Source organism: Bos grunniens, chromosome 9, assembly GCF_055505025.1.
Source record: "Bos grunniens cultivar Pamir isolate PY7600 chromosome 9, Bosgru_T2T1.0, whole genome shotgun sequence".
Lineage (NCBI taxonomy): Eukaryota > Metazoa > Chordata > Mammalia > Artiodactyla > Bovidae > Bos > Bos grunniens.
In genome coordinates, this window is record NC_141173.1 from 48,291,352 (window position 1) to 48,309,609 (window position 18,258).

Genomic DNA, 18,258 nt, shown 5'->3' on the forward strand with positions numbered 1-18,258 from the left:
AAGCCAGTAATCTCTCTCCCTAGTAAAAAATGGGTACTGAAGATTGGGTTCTTAAAGGTACAAAATTGGTAACAAATACCTAAAAGCAAAAATTAAAAATCTAGAGTAGAGTTTGGAATTTCAAAAATACAATGTTAAAGAAAAGAAGAAGAAAAAGAAAGAGAAAAAAAACATACAAACAAACAAAAACAAAGTCACAAAATTTATAAAGAAAATATAAGTACAAAGTTGATAACAAATACCAAAAAGCATAAATTAAAAATCTAGGGTAGAGTTTGGAATTTCAGAAATACAATGTTAAAGAAAAGAAGAAGAGAAAGAAAGAGAGAAAAAAAAGTCACAAAAATTATTAAAAAAAATATAGGTACAAAATTGATAACAAATACCAAAAAGCTAAAATTAAAAATCCAGAGTAGAATTTGGTATTTCAAAAAAAATACAATGTTAAAGAAAAGAAGAAAAAAAAGAAAGAAAGCGAAAAAGAAAAAAAAAAACAAGGTCACAAAAATTATAAAAAATATATATACGAAGTTTGCTTTTAAAAAAAATAGGGTTTTTTTGTTTGTTTGTTTTTTTGCAAAGTAATAGTAGGCTATAAAAATGAAAGTTAAAGGAGTAATAGAGGACTTAAAATTTTTTTAAAAATTTTAAAAAAAAAAAGGAAAGAATGATCGTAAAAATAGTAAAAATATATCTAGGACTTTCTTTGGTGTTGTTGTGAGTATTGTGGGGTCAGTTCATTTTCGGCTAGTTCCTTGGTCTGGCTTATATTTCTCAAGATCTATAGGCCCCTTCCTATGTAGTCGCTACTAACGACAGGGTTTTAATCTATTGCCTGTCGCTGCCAAGGCGGTTCCCTCTGTTATAGCTTCTTCTGTTTGCTGGTCTCTTCAGTGTCTGATTTCCACCCTGATACAAAGAGGGCGGTGGTGGACACTTTTTTTTTTTTTTTAGGCTCACTTGTTCAGTCGCGCTGTGGGGAGGGAGGGACGCTGCAAACAAATAACACTGGCATGTGCTCGCATTGCCTCAGCCACACTGGGCCTGCCCCCACTCAGAGCGCATGTAGCCTGCCTGCCCACACTGCTCAGGCTCTAGGTTGCTCTGCTGGGAACCATCTGCGGCCAGCCCTGGGCTGCTTGTGCCTCCCAGGTCTAAGACGCTCAGGTTCAGGCACTCTGGTAGTCCTCAGAGGCGCAGACTCGGTTGGGCCTGCGTTTTGTGCCCTTCCCAGGTCCAAGCAGCTCAGGTGATGAGGTGTTTGGAGAGCGCAATTACTGCCACTTATCCCCTCCCTGCTGCTCGGTTATCTGGGTGTACAACTGGCGCACCTTCTCAGGCAGATGTTGACCGTCCAGAACCCCAAGAAGTTTTAGTTAGCAAAGAAGCCTGTTTACAGTTTTGTAGATAATGTGTCTCTGAGGCTGCGATTGCCCCTTCCGGCTCTGGCTGCCTGTCACGAGAGGGGGATGGTCTGCAGCCGGCTATTTCTATTCAGTCTTTTGTTCCGTGCACAGGCCTGGTGGTGTCTTAGGTTAGGGCTGGCTTTTCGTGTGGTAGATATCCCACAGTCTGGTTTGCTAGCCCAAATTAGTTCGCTCAGATAGTGCTTGGGGCATTCAGGCCAGATCCTTACTCTAAGCAATGCAGCCCGTGCTGCGCCTCCCTGCCCAGCCCCCTCTTGCTAGTGGTGGGTTCAGGCGTCTGCGCTGCTTCTCCACTGGGGGAGTTACCGTAAGGCTCGTAATCTGTGGATTTTAATTGTTTATTTATTTTTCCTCCCTGTTATGTTGCCCTCTGTGCTTCCAAGGCTCAGCACAGACTCGGCAGTGAGAATCTTTCCCGGTGTTTGGAAACTTCTTTTTAAGACTCCCTTCCCGGGATGGAGCTCTGTCCCTCCCTTTTTTGTCTCTTTTTTTTGTCTTTTATATTTTTTACTACCTCCTTTCGAAGACAATGTGTTGCTTTTCTGGATGCCTGCTGGCATTCAGAAGTTGTTTTGTGGACTTCACTCGGGTTTAAATGTTCTTTTGATGAGTTTGCGGGGGAGAAAGTGTTCTCCCCGTCCTACTCCTCTGCCATCTTAGCTCCTCCTCCATTTCTTTTTATGATAGTTTATTATTAGCATTTTAAAATACAGAGAATTTTTTTCAGTTACTTTTTTTCAGATTTTTTTCAGTTGTATGTTATTGTGAGATACTGAATATAGTTCCCTGTGTTACATATTGAATTCTTGTTACTTATCTATTTTATGTATGGTAGTTTGTATCTGTTAATCCCATAGTTCTAATTTATCCTTCCCCCACTTCTCTTTCCCCTTTGGTAACTGTAAGATTGTGTTTCATTTCCATGAGTCAATTTATTTTTTGTATATAGATTGAGTTGTATTAATTTTTAGATTCCATGTATGTGTTATATATCAGTCTATCTCTGTCTGACTTACTTCCCTTAGCATGGATGTTCTCTCAATCCATTCATGTGCTACAAATGGCAATATTTCACCTAAATGCAGTATATTTCTTTATATTTTCTATCCTGAAACTTTACCAAACTCACTTGTAGTTCTTATGTTTTTGGGGTAGCATATTTAGGGTTTTCTATATATAGTACCAGAGAAGGCAATGGCACCCCACTCCAGTACTCTTGCCTGGAAACTCCCATGGACGGGGGAGCCTGGTAGGCTGCAGTCCATGGGGTCGCAAAGAGTCAGACACGACTGAGCAACTTCACTTTCCCTTTTCCCTTTCATGCATTGGAGAAGGAAATGGCAACCCACCCCAATGTTCTTGCCTGGAGAATCCCAGGGATTGGGGAGCCTGGTGGGCTGCCGTCTATGGGGTCGCACAGAGTCAGACACGACTGAAGCGACGCAGCAGCAGCAGCAGCAGCAGCAGCAGCAGCATATATAGTACAATATCATCTGCAAACAGTGAGAGTTTTACTTCTTTTACAATTTGAATGAATGATATTTCTTTTGTTATCTGATTGTTGTATTTTGCCCTTTCAATATTATGTTGAATAAAAGTGGTAAGAGTAGGCATTTTTGTCTCTTTTTTGATCTTAGAAGAACATATAGTCAACATTGAGTATAATATTAACTATGAGTTTGCCACATATGATCTTTATTATTTTGGTATGTTTCCTTTGTACCCACTTAGTTGAGAGTTTTTATCATGAATGAATGTTGAATTTTGTCAGAAGCTTTTTCTGTATCTATTGAGATGATTACGTGATTCTTATCTTTGTTTTGTTAGTGTGGTATACCATGTTGATTGATTTCTGGATTTTAACCATCCTTGCATAATTGAAATAAATCCAACTTGATTATGGTGCATGATATTTTGAATGTAGGGGGCTTCTTATGTGGCACTAGTGGTAATCACCTGCCAATGCAGGAGACATAAGAGTCACAGGTTTGATCCCTCGGTCAGGAATATCCTCTGGAGAAGGGTGTGGCAACCCACTCCAGTTTTCTTGCCTGGAGAATCCCATGGACAGAGGAGCCTGATGGGCTACAGTCCATGGAGTGCAAAGAGTTGAACACAAACTGAAGTGACAAAGCACACACATGGCATATTGTTGAAATAAGTTTGCTAATATATTGTTGAGGACTTCTATATCTATATACTTGAGGGATATTGGTCTGTAATTTTTGTAATATCTTTGTTTTTAGTATCAGTATAATTATGATTTCATAAAATGTATTTGGAAGAATGTATTTCTGCTAAGTTTTTTTGTTGTGTTGATAATTTGCAGAAGATAGGTATTGACTCTTTGAATGTTTGGTATAGCTTATGAAGCTATCTGAATATGGACTTTTGTTTGTGGTGAGTTTTTTGATGGCAGATTCAATTTTATTAGTAGTAAATAAATGATCTGTTAAGATTTTCTCTTTATTCCTAATTCAGTCTTGGACGATCATATGTTTCTAATAATTTCTTCGCTTCTAGATTGTCTAATTTGTTGATGTGTAATTTTTCATAATACTTTCTTTTGATTTTTGTATTTCTGTAGTATTGGTTGAAGCTTCTCTTTTATTCCTCTTTTTATTTACTTGGTGAGTGTGGCTAAAGGTTTATCATTTTTATCTTTTTAAAGATAAAGTTCTTAGTTTCATTAATCTTTTTATTTTTTTCAGTCTATATTTCATTTTCCCATTCCCATTTATTATTTTCTTTATTCTAGTAACTTCAGGCTTTATTTTTTCTTGTTTTTCTAGTTCCATTTGATGTAAAGTTTTTAGATTGTTTGAAGCTTTACTGGTTTTTTGAAGTAGGCCTTTACAACAAAGGGCATATTTTGGACTCAATAAACAAAAAGAGGAATATATACTTAGATCCTTTTCCTACTCAAATTTAGGCTTTGAATATCTATTAAAGAAATGTAAATTTACTTGCATTTCATGGTTTTAAAGAAAAACTAAGTGATCAAATTGTATATCAAAATCTTATACTTTTAGTCTAGACTTCAGCCTTCACACATGAAGAAAATTACTCAACTACCTTGAAATAAATGCTCTATATTTAAAGTGAGTTGCACATGAAAAGTATGCTACTGCTGCTACTGCGTCGCTTCAGTCGTGTCCGGCTCTGTGCAACCCCATAGACGGCAGCCCACCAGGATCCCCCGTCCCTGGGATTCTCCAGGCAAGAACACTGGAGTGGGTTGCCATCTCCTTCTCCAAGGCATGAAGGTGAAAAGTGAAAGTGAAGTCGCTCAGTCGTGTCCGACAAAGTATGGTTATCATTAAATTCCTGGTATTCTGTAGATCAACAATCACATTCCTTGATGTTATCTTTTGTAAAAGTTCCCCAAGAAGGATTGACTACCTTCTTAAGTTACTATAACCCACAGATGTTGTTGTTCAGTCACTCAGTCATGTCCAACTCTTTTGTGACCCCATGGACTCTACCCCACCAGGCTCCACTGCCCATGGGATTTTCCAGGTGAGACTACTGGAGTGGATTGCCATTTCCTGTTCCAGGGTGTCTTCCTGACCCAGAGATGGAACCCATGTCTCCAGCTTTGCAGGTGGATTCTTTACTGCTACCAGAGAAACCAGATACTACAATGGATAAGCACAAACATTCAATAACAGCAAGACAAGAAAGAGAATGATAAGTAAAATGTATTTTGAAAGACAAAGAATCAAAATAGAGTAATGCTTACTTAGTTTAGTTTTGTTACTTTCCAGATATATGCACACAGGCAGAAGTGAGAAAAATTTTACTAAGAAAGAAGGACAGAGTTTGCATAATTATACCAATGGGGTTGGATTTTAGACATATCAGTTTTCACTCTAACCACTAATCTTAGTGTAGAGTCCTGTTTGTATACTGTGTAAATCAATAGTAGCAAATAAAAAAGCAAAGAACTGAGAATTTCTGGATTCTACCTCAAGATGTAGAACTAAGTAATAGGATACATTCTCTCTCTCTCTCTCTTTTTTTTTTTTTTTTTATGACACATTCTATCTTGCAACAGAAAAAGAGGTGAACAAACTTCAAAATCATAACTGGTGTCAGAGCAAATTTGTTGTTCAGTCTCTGGGTTGTGTCCAACTCCTTGTGACCCAATGGACTGCAGCACGCCAGGCTTCTCTGTCCTTCACCATCTACCAGAGCTTGCTCAGACTCATGTCCATTGAGTCAGTGATGCCATCTAAGCATCTCATCCTCAGTCATCCCATTCTCCTCCTGCTTTCAAATTTTCCCAGCATCAGGGTCTTTTCTAATGAGTCAACCCTTTACATCAGGTGGCCAAAGGATTGGAGCTTCAGCTTCAGCATCAGTCCTTCCAATGAATATTCAGGACTGATTTCCTTTAGAATTAACTGGTTTGATCTCCTTGAGTCCAAGATACTCTCAAGAGTTTTCTCTAACACAACAGATTGAAAGCATCAATTCCTCAGCACTCCACCTTCTTTATGGTCCAACTCTGACATCTATACATGGCTACTGAAAAAAAGAAAAAAACAAACAAAAAAAAAACATAGCTTTGGCTGTATGGACTTTTGTTGGCAAAGTAATGTCTCTGCTTTTTAATATTTTCCATAGTAAATAACTGGCCCCAAATCTAAGAAAATGCAATGCTTGAAAGAAAGAAAGCAGATACAAATTCACACTTACTGGGATAGAAGTTCCTGAAAACATTAGAGTTTAGCTAGAATTGCTGACAAATATTAAGCATCAAATGCAGGTTAGAGGATAGTGTAAAACTCTAAAATGAAGTCATAATATATGAGCTATTTTTTCCTGAATTTTTACAGAAACAACTCTGAGGAGTGTCTTTTGTGCTACAGACCTAGGGGAGGGGCATAGCAGCCATGCAATTGGGGCAAGAAATTGGACCCAGATTCTTCTCATTGCTATCTCTGCTATGGAAAAGAAGCCACAACTCTGTGTGTGTGTGTGTGTGTGTGTGTGTGTGTGTGTGTGTGTGTGTGGTGGGGGAAAGATGGTTCAACACTGTGAGCCTTAAGGCATTAGTGAAAAACTCATTGTAGCTGGAAGACTAGAACAGGTGGGTGATGGGCATGCAGAAGGAGGGGTGCTTAACTCTACTCAGATTCAATAGGTCAAACTACAGAGATATGATACAGGTAAGTATTTGCTAGGGATTGGGGGAGAAAAGGGGCTGACTGCAAAGGAGCTTCATATCGTAAATTTAGGGTAAATGAAATTTACTGTTTTGTATTGCGGTGGTGGATACATGATTCCATGCATTTGTAGAACCCATAAACTATAGCATTGCAAAGAGTGACTTGATTAAATACTGTGGTAGATTGCAAGATGTACTACTCTAAAATACAGTACCTTAGCACATTGAATATCTTAAGCTAAAGGAATGTAAGAAAACCACAGAGGCAGAAATGTCTTCTGACTTCCTTCCTTCACCTCACCCTGCTTCTCTGGAGCTGGTCTTAAAACCCTTATGTGAGAGATACTCTTCTTTTATCTGGAGAAAATGGGCATCCTAATTCATAAGACAAAGGGATGCCGAGAAGAATCTTAACTAACAGGATTTGCTATTTTTTTCCCCAGGTTACAATATTGAGCTTATACCCTTTTGTCCTATCACATTTTTTCCATGACTTTCTACTCTCCATCAAACCCAGTATAAACATACTCAGTTTTAACTATTTTTTATTTATTTTTATTTTTGGCCTTGCTATGCACCATAACACATCTTATTTCCCTGACCAAGGATCAAACTTGTGCCCCCTGTATTGGGAACGTGGAGTCTTAACCACTGGACTGCCATGGAAGTCCCATAATGTTTATCTTCTTTTTCTTATGAAAGCTCCTGTGTCTTGTAAAACTGATATTAAATACATTTGTGCTTTTCTCTTGTTAATTTATATTTTGTTACAAAGCCCCACCCAAAAACTAAGAAGAAGAGGAAGAAAAGCTTTTTCCTCCTCCTCTATAATGTAGAAAAATGAGGGAAATTAAAAAAACAAAAAAACACTGTAAGAACACCACAGTAATAATTATTACTGGCAAATTCATTGATTAATGACAGAATTAGTGGACAAACTTAAGAGAAACCAGCTATTTTATTACCCCAAAATAACTCCCCTACAAGTTTTTAATTAGTTTGATAGTTAAAAAATTATCATGAATTTTCAGTTACTTCCCTATCAAGGAGATGAGAGTTCAGTTACTTTCCTTTTCATTGTGAGCTAGAATTATTAACTAGATCCTAACAATAGATGTCACCCTGCTTATTTAACTTATATGCAGAGTACATCATGAAAAACACTGGGCTGGAGGAAGCACAAGCTGGAATCAAGATTGCTGGGAGAAATATCAATAACCTCAGATATGCAGATGACACCACCCTTATGGCAGAAAGTGAAGAGGAACTAAAGAGCCTCTTGATGAAAGTGAAAGAGGAGAGGGAAAATGTTGGCTTTCAGCTCAACATTCAGAAAACTAAGATCATGGCATCCGGTCCCATCACTTCATGGCAAATAGATAGGGAAACAGTAGAAACAGTGGCTGACTTTATTTTTCTGGGCTCCAAAATCACTGCAGATGGAGATTGCACCAATGAAATTAAAAGACGCTTACACCTTGGAAGGAAAGTTATGACCAACCTAGATAGCATATTAAAAAGCAGAGACTTTACTTTGCCAACAAAGGTCCGTCTAGTCAAGGCTATGATTTTTCCAGTGGTCATGTATGAATGTGAGAGTTGGACTATAAAGAAAGCTGAGCGCCGAAGAATTGATGCTTTTGAATGTGGTGTTGGAGAATACTCTTGAGTGTCCCTTGGACTGCAAGAAAATCCAACCAGTCCATCCTAAAGGAGATCAGTCCTGGGTGTTCATTGGAAGGACTGATGTTGAGGCTGAAACTCCAATACTTTGACCACCTGATGCGAAGAGCTGACTCATGTGAAAAGACCCTGATGCTGGGAAAGATTGAGGGCAGGAGGAGAAGGGGATGACAGAGGATGAGATGGTTGGATGGCATCATTGATTTGATGGACATGGGTTTGGGTGAACTCTGGGAGTTGGTGATGGACAGGGAGGCCTGGTGTGCTGTGGTTCATGGGGTCACAAAGAGTTGGACACGATTGAGCAAATGAACTGAACTGAACTGAACAATAGATTATGAAAATGAAAAAGTAGTTGCTTAGAGGAGACTGAGTAGATATGGCAACAAAATGCATTTTGAGATCGAGAATTGATCTTGGAACTGAAAAAGTACTTTAGTAAATAAAGTCTGTGACTCTGTTGGTATTGATAATTGCAAGAGAATTAACATTAGGAAAGGATGAGTGAAAGTTATGAGAACTGTCTGTACCATATTTTAAACAACTTTGAGATATAATTTGCAAATCATAAATTCATCCATGTACAATTCAATAGCATGTAGTATATTAATTAGAATTATGCAGCTATTATAAAAAATCTAGTTTTAGAACTTTTTGTCACTCCCCAAAATAAGCCCCATATCTATTAGCCATCAGTCCTCATTTCTTTCCGCCATCACTGCTTCCCAATCTAGACCACTAATCTACCTTCGGTCTCCAAGTTTGCTTTTGGTAGAGGTTTCAAATAAATGAATTCATTTAGTTCACCTTTCATGGCTTCTTTCACTTAGCCTAATGTTGTCAAGTTTCTTTCATGTTGTAGCACATATCAGCACCTCATTAATTTTTATCCCATTGTATAACTATTTTGTTGTATAAATGGATAACAAACAATTGTGTATTCATTCATCATTTGGAAATTTGTAACATTTCTACTCTTAAGCTATCATGAGTAATACTATATGAATTTAGTGCACTAGCTTTTGTGTGGATATGTATTTTGGATTTTCTTGGGATTCTATCCAGGGCTAGAATTTCTAGGTCCTATGGCAAATTCTGCACTTAACATTTTGAGAACATGCCAAACTGTTTGGGGAAATTGTCTTATAAGAAAGGGGTCTCTGCATTACTTTAAATAAGAAGGGAAATGTTAGCTTTTAAATAGGGAGGCCTGGGCAACTTCTGCAGTTTCAGGGCTTACAGTTATATCTAAGGATTCAACATTTGAACTTAACCCTGTTAAGTTAGGGTCAAGTATTTCCCCAACATTGGCCCTAAATTTGCCTTGGCAAACCTGTTTTGGTTTTAACCTTATCTGGACCTTAGCCATTCAGACTATTAAATTCTTGGCCTGGCCTCTGCTTTATCTGTTGTCCAACTCCAGGAGAAGAGTTATTTTACACAGTGCCAAAGGAACACTTTGGCTTTCACACCAGCTTTAATTACCTATTAATCCCCTGAAGCTTTTCATTAATTTTTTCAAGGTTTCAATGGTGCTTAGTGATCGCTATTGTATCCCATTATCTCTCTATTTACTATTTCCCTTATGTCTCTCTAATGTGTGATAAATGGCTCCAGTTATGCATTCCCTTTCTTTGTTACACCATGCCAGTTCCCTGCTTGTGAGATTTTTAACTAGTGGATCACTACCTCGCGTCAGGGACTCTCTGTACCCCACTTATTGCCAGTGAAGCACTGCTTTTGATGGCAGAGAGTCTGGCAAGAGATTTGGTTACAAATATTGTTGCATTTGTTCTTGCACCACTCCTGATAATTACTGTCACTAGCTTATTTCTGAGGAAAGAGAAGCTGAGAAAGAATTTATCATATGAAGTATTAATTAAGGATCAACATCCATGGAAGGATGACGGTGGAAGCAACACTGAGAAAGGAAGAGATCAAAGAGATGGAGACCTGACAGTTGACCATACTCATGAGGACATTTAGGGCTTCCCTAGTGGGTCAGTGATAAAGAAGAATTCACCTGCAATGCTGGGAATGTGTGTTTGTTGTTAGGTCAGAAAGATCCCCTGGAGAAGGAAATAGCAACCCACTCCAGTATTCCTACCTGGAAAATCCCATGGACAGAGGACCTTGGCGGGCTACAATCTGTGGTTTTGCAAAGTCGGATATGATTTAGCAACTAAACAACAACAACAATGAGATATTTGCAATCAGTGTGTCTTGTCAGCATTGTCCAACATTAGGATTGACCTTGTGAATTCATCTTTGGATATGAGCCACACAGGAAAAGCATGGTCTTGGGTGAAGTGCAGCTCCATTAAACCCTAATTCAGATTCCAAGAGGAGTAAGTACTCCTTATTCAAAGAAGAATCTGGGTGGTGCTTCACACCTATACCTGTATATTGAATATGAGATAAAGCTAAAAACTCAGTTGCTGAGTCCTGTCTGATGCTTTGAGACCCCATGGACTATCCCCCACCAGGCTACTTCTCCTACACATGGAATTTTCCAAGCAATAATACTGGGATGGGTTGTCATTTCCTACTCCAGGAGATATTCCCAAACCAGGGGTTGAACTTGCATCTCTTATGTCTCCTGCATTGGTAGGTGGATCCTTTACCACTAGTGCCACCTGGGAAAACCCCTAAAATTAGAATATTAATTTCTAACTCTCAGTCTAACTGTGATTCACCATGGTGTTCCAGGTAGAGAAATAGAGCAATATCTGCCTGCAGTTGAGAACTAGTTAAAATATGCTTATTATTTTTTTCTGTGACTTTTTTCTTAAACTGATACTATTCTCAGTAATACCTTTCCTCTGTAAGTGTTTTTGTGTGTGTGTGTGTGTGTTACTGCTGCTCAATTTGCAATGTGCACGTGTGTTTTTCTTTTCCACTTGTGTGTGTTTCATATTCCTAATGTTTAACTGTTTACATCAGATTTCCTATTATAGTGTCTATACAAATCATCCATACTAAACTATAAAGTAACCCAGGAAGAAGAAAAACATTAAAGTAGGACTGTATTTTTTTCCCTCTGTGGTATATGATATATTCATTCTGAATAATTTGAGAAATAAATTTCAAATATATTTAAAAAATAAATCTGCTCTTTAGAAATAATTTATTTTTCATAGGTATCACTGGCTTTTCTGTTTATGTGCTTGTCTCTTTCCTTAGGTTCGTATCTATTTTTCCTTATGTGTCAAACTGAATTTTGGAATAGGACAGTTTGCAGAGAATTTGTTTCTAGTCAGTAAGATATGTAGAGACTAAGGAGTAAAAAAATAAAAGACCTCTATCAAAAATGCAGAATAGTGTTGTAAAAGAAATAACATGCAATTCTGATTTTCTTGCAATTTCCAATATCTATATCATGAAATACCAAAATAAGACTAAAATATGTGGGATGTATACAAATTTAGATTTAAACAGGTGATAAATGTCCTTAAATATATGCAATCCATCTGATAGTCATTTATTATTTATTGTTTTACAGCCTTTATAATGTCACTTTGATGCATGTAGTAAATTTTTCTCCAGGTTGAATAATATCTCCATGTATATATATATCAGATGCTTTTCTATAGCAAGTAATTTTTAGTATTTGCACATGAAACAAATAGTCATTTTGGAATTGGATGCATGCAATTGGAACTTAACAGGTGGCACAGTGGTAAAGAATCTGCCTGCAATGCAGGAGGTGCAAGAGACATGGGCTTGATACCTGGGTAGGAAAGATACCCTGAGTAGGAAGTAGCAGTCCACTCCAGTATTCTTGCCTGGGAAATCCCATGTACAGAGGAGCCTGGAGGGCCACAGCCCACAGGGTCACAAAAAGTCAGACACCACCAAATGACTGAGCATGCATGCAAATGAGCATTACATGAATGTAAATTGCATTTAAAATAACTAAATTTTCTTTCCATTTCCTTTTTTTTTCCTCAACAAGATTTTTCTTTATCTTAGAAGAACATATTGATTCTAAGTTCAGGATTTTATGACATTAAAACCAATACAATTGTTTACATCCAAGTAATAGGGCAAAAACATTTTTTTATAATTGCTTGGCATTTAAAATAAAACCACTTTAGAATATAGGGCATAGAGTTCCATAGGCCAAAATTTTATTTTAAATTTTTCCATAGCAAAATGAAAACTATCATATCTAAACCACAAGTATTTTATAAATTCAATGTATTTTTAACAAAAAAGATATTTCCTTATAATATCAGGAAAGGTAGAAAGCTCAAGAACTCATGAAAATTGCCAACAGATATATGCCTAATGTTAGAAATTAATTAAAATTGTGTTCTTATTTTCAGTTATAGGAATTCCCAAGTAAATGCTTAATCTAGATTAAAAAGTAGCTCATATAAAATTACTTAATATCTTTTGATGTTCTAAGAGTTTTATTTTTGTGATTTTTAAAAATAAATAATGAGAATTATCACAAGGAGATGATCTGAAGTTATAGAATTCTTAAAATGTTTGTCACTATTTATTCTTGCTTGCAAATCCTATGGACAGGGAAGCCTGGAAGGCTATAGTCCATGGGGTTGAAAAAGAGTCAGACATGACTTAGTGGCTAACAACAACAATAGCAATGTAATAGATAAGTTGAAATTCAATATGACAGTTAAAGCAAATATAGGACATGGATTCACATATAAAATATTAATACAGTGATTTCTGGAGTTATACTTTAGAAACAGTGAAAAGCCCTCTGAGGCAAAAGTGGAGTAGGAACCTAGGATATGTGTGTTAGTTGCTCAGTCATGTCTGACTCTTTGAGACCCCATGGATTTTAGCCTGCCAGGCTCCTCTGTCCATGGAATTCTCCAGGCAAGAATTCTAAAGTGGATTGCTGTTTCCTACTCCAGGCTATCTTCCCTTCCAGGTATTGAATCCAGGTCTCCCACACAGCAGGCAGATTCTTTACCATCTGAGCCACCAGGGAAGCCCCAAGGACCTAGAAAGCTTAAGAAATAGAATCAGTCAAAACCAGAACATGAACCCAAATACAGAGCTGTTAATTTAACACAGGGGTCAAACTAAAGATGGTTCCTAAACATAAAACATGAGCTATCTCTATACAATGGAATATTACTTAGCCATTAAAAATAATGAAATAATGTCATTTACAGCAACATGGATAGACCTAGAGGTTGTCACACTGTGTGACTTAAGTCAGCTCAAGGAGAAATAACACATGGCTTTCCTTATATGTGGAATCTATAAAGAAATGGTACAAATGAATTAGAAACAGAAAGTCACAGACTTTGAGAACAAAGTTATGGTTCCTTGTGGGGAAGGGACAGTTAGAGAGCTTCAGATGGACACGCACACAATACTATATTTAAAATGGATAACCAACAAGAACCTAACATATAATACATGCAGCTCTGCTCAATGTTATTGGCAGCCTGGATGGGAGGGCAGATTGGGGGTGAATAGATACATGTATGTGAATGGCTGAGTTCTTTGCTGGTCACCTGAAATTATCACAAAATTGCTAATCAGCTATTGTTGTTGAGTTGTTCAGTCACTAAGTCGTGTATGACTCTTTGCGACCCCATGGACTGCAGCATGCCAGGCTTCCCTGTCCTGCACGATCTCCTGGAGTTTGTTCAAATTCATGTGCACTGAGTTGGTGATTCTATCTAACCATCTTATCCTCTGCCTCCCTATTCTCCTTTTGCCTTCCATCTATCCCAGTATCAGGGACTTTTCCAATGAGTTGGCTCTTCACAGCAGGTAGACAAAGTATCGAAGCTTAAGCTTCAGCATCAGTCCTTCCAATGAATAGTCAGGGTTGATTTTCTTTAGGACTGACTGGTTTGATCTGCTTGCAGTCCAAGGGGCTCTCAGAATCTATTTCAGAAACACAGTTTGAGAGCATTGGTTCTTCAGTGTACAGCATTCTTTATGATCCAACTCTCACATCTGTACATGACTACTGGAAAAACCATACCTTTGAATACTTGGACCTTTGTCAGCAAAGTGATGTCTCTGCTTTTTAATACATTATCCAAGTTTATCATAGCTTTCCTTCCAAGGAACAAGTATTTTTAGTTTCATGGGGGCAGTTACGGTCTGTAGTTTTTGGAGTCCCCCAAAATAAAATCTATCACTGCTTCTACTTTTTCCCCATCTATTTTCCAAGAAATGATGGGACCTGATGGCATGATCATAGTGTTTTGTATGTTGAATTTTAAACCATCTTTTTCACTCTCCTCTTTCACCTTTATTGAGAAGCTCTTTAGCTCCTCATCACTTTCTGCCTTTAGAATGTTATAATCTTCATATCTTAGCATGTTGATATTTCTCCATGCTGTCTTGATTCCAGCTTGTGATTCATTCATTCCAGCATTTCTTATGAGATACTCTGCATATAAGTTAAATAAGCAGGTTGACAACATGTAGACTTGATGTACTCCTTTCCCAATTTTGAACCAGTCTGTTGTTCCACGTCTGGTTCTAACTGTTGCTTCTTAACCTTTATACATGTTTCTTAGGAGACAGGTAAGGTGGTCTGATATTCCTATCTCTTTAAGAATTTTCCCCAGTTTGTTGTCATCCATACCATCAAAGGCTTTAGTGTAATCAATGAAGCAGATGTTTTTCTGAAATTCCCTTGTTTTCACTGTGATCCAGCAAATGTTGGCAATTTAATTTCTGGTTCCTCTGCCTTTTTAAAATCCAGTTTGTACATCTATAAGTTCTTGATTTACATATTATTGAAGCCTAGCTCTCTATTTTCTGATAGTTTGAAGATTCTTTGGTACTACCCTTCTTTGAGATTAGAATGAAAACTAATTTTTTTTTCCAGTCCTGTGGCCACTGCTGAGTTTTCCAAATTTGCTCTTATCTTGAGTGCAGCACTTTAACTGAATCATCTTTTAGGATTTTTAACAGCTCAGCTGGGATGCCATCATCTCTACTAACTTTTTCAGTAATGCTTCCTAAGCCCCACTTTACTTCACACTCCGGGAAGTCTGGCTCTAAGTGAGTGACCACACCATTGTGGTTATCCAGGTCATTAAGACCTTTTTTTTTTTTTTTGGCATAGTTCTGTGTATTCTTTTTACTTCTTAATATCTTCTGCTTCTGTTTGGTCCTTACTACTAATCCCAATACAAAATTAAAAGTTAAAAAAAATAAGTAAAGCATGAAACATTTGCATTCCTTAGGTCCCTAGCATGACCCCTGAGTTTAATTTGATGTTTCATATTTTTTAATATGGTTTTCCAATTGTTCCAATGCTGTTTGTTGAAAAGATTATTATTTTTCCACTAAGTTGACTTTGTACTTTCTCAGAAATGAGTTGTCCATTTAAGTGTAGGTTTATCTCTGGATTCTATATTCTGTTACTCTGATGTAAGTGTTTATCTTAATTTTAGTACTACACTATTATTGCTATAGCTTTATACAAAGTTTTGAAGTCAGATATAGTTAACCCATCTTGACTTTCCTAATTTATTTCATATGTTCTAGATTTTTTTTTATTTCTTTGTGAATTTTTAATACCACAAGAACTGAAAAATCCTTCTAACAACCTCATGAGGATACCTGGAAGTAAAACCTCCCCCATCTAGTCTTGTAAGGACTGCAGTCCTCTTACCTGATATCTTGGTTGCAGTCTGTGGAAGACCTATAGAAACTGTTAGGTAGGAATTTCCAGTTTCTGGTCTGGTCTATAAGAAGGTTGAAGTCACCACTTTGTTCTGACAGTAAGTAAAAAGCTAAACATGCTGAAAAATAAACATTTCTTCTTGGATCCCTTAACCAGAGGCAAACCTCTGCCCTAAAGATTTGAGAGTCAGATAAGGGGATACAGGGAGTCATAGCTTATCAGAATGGAGGCTCTCAAGTGAAAGTCACCCTAAGAACCTCAGTAGTAATTGATGAGTTGCAGAGGATCTGTGTGGACAATACTGAGAGTTAAAATTTCCAGGTTGACTCAGTTTTCAGGAGACCCTCAAGATACAGTGAATTTTACTGTCAAGTTTCTTACTAAATTCTAACAGTAAGTATGAAAGAAGAATCCTCTGTGGCTTCTGGTTGGTGGAAGGAAAATGTAACTATTTTGAAATACATTAGAGAACTCTATTCTTAACAAGGCTTTTCCTTAGAATAAAATAGTTAACAAGTGCCTAACTTGCTGGATGTTATCAGAGGCTAACAAACTTGGATGAAGGGAAATACCAAATTCCAGGTCACTCTAGACATTTTATTTCATCAAAGGAAGGAGAAAAGCCTGAGAAATTCTTAAGAAGGTCACAGTCTAGAGGTATATACTCATCAAAAGATTGAGACCTAATCATTGGACCATGGAATGCTTCCTCTCTCCACAGACCTCACCAACACATTGCCAAAGCTAATTTACAGCCATTCCTTTTACCTAGTACACTAAGTCTAACTATCAAGAAAAAGAAAAAAACCACAAGACATACCAATAGCATAAAACACAATTTGAGTAGACAAAGCCAGTATCAGAACGAGAAATGATAGGAGTGTTGGAACTATCAGACTGGGAATTTAAATAACTGTGATGAATATGCTGAAGGTTCTGATGGGTAAAGTAGACAGCATGTAAAAGCAGAAGGAGAATGGACCAACATGATTGGTCCAACCAAATGACTGGATGATGGCAATGACTCAATAGACATGAGTTTGAGCAAACTCTGGGTGTTGGTGAAGGACAGAGAAGCCTGGTGTGCTGCAGTCCATGGGGTCACAAAGAGTTGGACATGAAAGCACATAAACAGGCAGACACACAAAACATAAGCAGAGAGTTGGAATTTCTAAGCAAAAAGCAAAAGAAAAGAAAAATAGAGATTAAAAAGCACTGTAAAAGAAAAGAATACTTTTGATTGGTTTACCAATAAACTGGAGAGAGTTGATGAAAGGATCTCTGAGGGAGAGTGTATAAACATAGAATCCACAAAAACTAAAAGAAAAAGAAAATAAAGACATTAAAAAACAGAACAGAATATCCAAGGACTATGAACATCTGAATTCAGAGTTCCAAAGAATAGCAAGGAGAGATAAGAAAGCCTTCCTCAATGATCAATGAAAAGAAATAGAGGAAAAGAACAGAATGAGAAATACTAGAGAACTCTTCAAAAAATTAGAGATACCAAGGGAACATTTCATGCAAAGATGGGCTTGATAAAGGACAGAAATGGTATGGACCTAACAGAAACAGAAGATATAAAGAAGAGGTGGCAAGAATACACAGGAGAACTATACAAGAAAGACCTTCACGACCAAGATAATCACAATGGTGTGATTATTCACCTAGAGCTAGGTATCCTGGAATGTGAAGTCAACTGGGCCTTAGAAAGCATCACTATGAACAAAGCTAGTGCAAGGAGATCCAACCAGTCCATCCTAAAGGAGATCAGTCCTGAGTGTTCATTGGAAGGACTGATGCTGAAGCTGAACCTCCAATACTTTGGCCACCTCATAGGAAGAGTTGACTCATTGGAAAAGACCCTGATCCTGGGAGGGATTGGGGGCAGGAGGAGAAGGGGAGGACAGAGGATGAGATGGCTGGATGGCATCACCGACTCGATGGACATGAGTTTGAGTGATCTCTGGGAGTTGGTGATGGACAGGGAGGCCTGGCATGCTGTGATTCATAGGGTCTCAAAGAGTCAGACACGAGTGAGTAACTGAACTGAACTGAGGCTGAATCAGAGAAATATCAACTAGGTAATAATCTATTGACTATACTAGAAGAAAATGAGCATGAGGATTTTGTTAATATTTTAAGCTATCAGATCAGATCAGATCAGTCGCTTAGTCGTGTCTGACTCTTTGTGACCCCATGAATCGCAGCACGCCAGGCCTCCCTGTCCATCACCAACTCCGGAGTTCACTCAGACTCATGTCCATCGAGTCAGTGATGTCATCCAGCCATCTCATCCTCTGTCTTCCCCTTCTCCTCCTGCCCCCAATCCCTCC